Below are 3,236 nucleotides of genomic sequence, written 5' to 3' on the forward strand. Positions count from 1 at the left end.
AAATTGTTTATTGATTTTTAGAGAGAGAGGAAGGGAGAGGGAGAGAGAGAAACATCAATGTGAGAGAGCGTAAATCCATCGGCTGCCTCTTGCCCTCTCTCTACCAGGGATCGAGCCCCAAATCCAGGCATGTGCCCTGACCAGAAATTGTACCACAACCTTTCGGTGCAAGGGATGCTGCCAAACCAACTGAGCCACACCAGCCAGGGCTGGCAAACCAATATTTACCAGCTATAAATGTTTTCTCTCAAAAGGATAAATTATAAAGCAGAGATACTCTAGGCAGGTATACTGGCTGCTGCTGGCATTAAAATAGTGTAATTTAGCAAAAATAAGACCGACATGCTAGTCCATACCCCACCAGCATTTACTAGCTGAGCAATTTGAGGCAAGTCACATAATGCATCAGAAATAACTTACCCAGGTGTTGCCACAGGGTCGGATGAGATGAAGTGAACTGTGGAGCCACTTTGTGATTAGTGGTCACGGTGGTGATTATCATGATTACGATAATAATCAGTGTGATAATTAAAAGTGAACCAGATAGCATGGTCTTATTATTTCTATTATTTCTAGTGATAACACACACCTGGCCCCTCAAATCACAAATCTTGTCTAGATGGAGGATGAAAAATGAGAAAGATAATTTTGCTAAGAATCAGGTTAGGAAAGAACACTGCTTTTTGTTTTGTTTTGTTTTTGATTTTGTTTTTTTTGGTTGTCAAGTGATCTTTAATAGAAACATTCTCCTCTGTAGTTCTTAATTAGCCGGGCATTCCACTGCACCACTGTTGATGTCATCTATGATGTCATGAGGGTGGCGGCCATCAACACTGCGGCCCACAGACTGGGCAGTCCTAGGATCTCTAATGGTTCCAGAGAGTTCGCTAGCTAAAGGTGGGTGCTGCATCTGTCGGGCAATGTTGACAATCTCATCGAATGTGCTTAATGTTTTTTGCTTCTTCCTGTCTCCTGGCGGTCCCCTGAGGGCCTTGATGATCAGGGCAGAGCAGGAGGCACTACCTCACTCTGGGCCTGTCCTGAACGGTCAGTGTCACTGTAGTCCTCAGGCCCTTCCAATCACCGGCTGCTTTGGTGATGTCATCACCAACCTTATTGGGAGACAGGCCCAGAGGGCTGATCTTGGGGGCCAGGGCAGATGTGGCACCCGCTTACCTGCCGGTGCACCTTAGGTATACGACTTTGATCTCATCGTGGTCGAACTTCGGCGGCATGGTGGAGGCGGCTGGTGTCGGATGAACCCAGACTCGGGACGACCGAAGAAAGTTGCACCTGAGCCTCTGCCGAGCCAAAAGCCAAAAAAAAAAAGAACACTGTTTTTTGACATTTGGATTATTATTTCAAACTATACTTTGTCTCCTCTCTTATTCCCTGAAGCCACCCTGGCCTCTGTGCAGCTCTGCCATTGAACCAGGTAGGCTTTCACTCATCTTCCAGGAATGCTCTCTCCCTAACATCCACTTGGCTCCCTTCTTCTCCTTCAGTTCTTTGCTCAGAATAACTCTGCAAACACAACCTCATGGACCCACCTCAATAAAATTGCACCACCACCACGACCCCTGGCATTCCCTGCCTGTCTCCCTTCTTTCACTTTTTGCCTGTCACCAGTAGAGTGTCAGTTTCATGAGGACAGGGGTTTCTGTCTATTTGCTGCACTGTGCCCGGTGCCTGGAATGTTGTCTAGACTATATTATGGACTCAATAATTTTGTTAAATGCAGTCTGAGCATTTAACCCACTGAGCTGTGTAAAAGAAGTGACCAAAGGACTTTTTTAGTAGTACTTCTCCTTACTAAGGCAGGCTTCACACATAATTTAGATAGCAACAGGCCCGGGGAAAAAGCAAGCAAACATAAAAGAGCGCACACATTTATGAAGTCTATATTGAAGAAATAAATGTCTAGGAGGACTGTTTGCTCTACTCGGATTTAAAAAATTAAAGTACAAACAGAGAGCCATGTTGTGTAGTTCACAGCGACTGGTTTGGAGAAAGAGCTGAGAAAGAAGGCATGAATGAACCCACAGAAGGACGAATCCAGGCGGGTGCGCCGTCCGGCCCGTGGCCCTCAGTTCGGAGCTGCTGCTGTCGATGTTGAAAAGCAGAATAAAAAGCAGTTGGTGTTTGGCCCGTGCTTAGTGGAAGTCAGTGGGCACGGACCTGCAGCACTGGTGGAAACTCAGCACGCTCCTCGCACATCATAGCGGGAAAAGCCTGCGCTGGAGATCAAAGCCACGCGCAGTGCATTAACTTGATTTATCATGTTTATGAACTTTTCATGAACTGATTTTAATTGTCCTTACACACAGCGCCGTGGACTCGCCGCCGCCCCTCTTGCTCGCCCTGCCGCTGTCCACTCACACATTTGTAACTTGTCTAATTTTATTCCCCCTGCTCAGAAAAACAGAGCAGCTTCCAGCTCCAGCTTCCTGGCCCTTCTCTCAGCTTCCCCTTCCTGCCTGCCTGTCTCCTCCGGGCCTATGCTATTTCTCCTAAAGCAAGTTTTCAAAACATCAAGATAGATCAAGATCTGAGGACCTTAACTCTTGTACACTCCTTAAGGGCACATTTTTTTGGTCTTGGATCCTGTATTCCAAACAATGAAACTGTGCCAAGAATCTATTTCGAAAGTCAAGCCAAGATATATCCCTGAGCGACTCGGAGCAGATAAACAGCTTTCAGTTTAATCCTAACAAGACTGAGCAAATGGACACCGATGCGTGGTTTAGCATTTCACTAACGTCATCCCTTTCCCATGCAGTGATACTGTGACTTATCTCGTGAGGGTGTGTGTTTGTGTCTGTGGGGGTGTGTGAATGTGTGTGTGTGTGTGTAGATGTATTTATTCTCCCAGGACACAAGGCTTTTAGTTCTGGTGATATTTAAGAACTCTTAGAAAATCCATGTGAATGTTCAAGTGAAAAATCATATGTCATGCTTATCTCTGATGAAAGCACATGTGTGCTGGATGATTTCCACTCACAGAGTTCATCTCCTTCAACCAAAATGGCGAGACAACTGCCAGGAAAATGTGGGAAGAATTTTTTCCAAGCACTTTTGACCCAGACCAGTTTCGCCGCCCTCCGAGCTTGCATCCCGGCTCGGTGACGGCCAAGCCTCAGTACTGGGCTACGGTGAGAGCAGACGCACAAAGCCACCCGAAGCTCAGCGCCAGCTCAGGACGTCCAGCTGGGGCCTGGGTTAGTGACTGGTGAGAA

The 3,236-nt window shown here is 46.7% G+C and overlaps 1 pseudogene across 1 annotated transcript; it reads right to left on the reverse strand.

The window, feature by feature from the left end:
* Window positions 1-760: 760 nt before the first annotated feature.
* Window positions 761-1,296, reverse strand: LOC308551098 (large ribosomal subunit protein uL11 pseudogene; annotated as a pseudogene). Its single transcript has one exon. The product of its transcript is annotated as a large ribosomal subunit protein uL11 pseudogene (transcript).
* Window positions 1,297-3,236: the final 1,940 nt, after the last annotated feature.

This window comes from Miniopterus schreibersii, assembly GCF_964146895.1.
Source record: "Miniopterus schreibersii genome assembly, chromosome: X".
In the NCBI taxonomy this organism is placed as follows: domain Eukaryota; kingdom Metazoa; phylum Chordata; class Mammalia; order Chiroptera; family Miniopteridae; genus Miniopterus; species Miniopterus schreibersii.